Source organism: Arachis ipaensis, chromosome B09 (genome assembly GCF_000816755.2).
Source record: "Arachis ipaensis cultivar K30076 chromosome B09, Araip1.1, whole genome shotgun sequence".
In the NCBI taxonomy this organism is placed as follows: domain Eukaryota; kingdom Viridiplantae; phylum Streptophyta; class Magnoliopsida; order Fabales; family Fabaceae; genus Arachis; species Arachis ipaensis.
The window spans coordinates 144615787-144616091 of record NC_029793.2 but is presented as its reverse complement, the minus strand read 5'-3'; positions in this window follow the sequence as shown (position 1 = coordinate 144616091).

The following is a 305-nucleotide window of genomic DNA, read 5'->3' as shown; positions in this document are numbered from 1 at the left end:
AAGAGCATTACAGTATAGTGGTATGATCACCTTCCTTGTATCTATGAGGGATTGAGGGCAATAGTTTGAGTCTCTTATGAAGCATTTTAAAAAATTTTTCACATTTTAAAAAATTTTTCACATATTACAAGCTTGACACTTAGCAGCATATGGAACAAGGAGTTCGAGCATTCTAAATTCGTCTTCAATTCATTGTATCAACACATATCTTCTTTCTATAGGTTAATTAACTTTTGGTCATTTTTAACCACCACTTCTCATGTCACCATAGAATTTTTCATATATATATATATATATATATATAT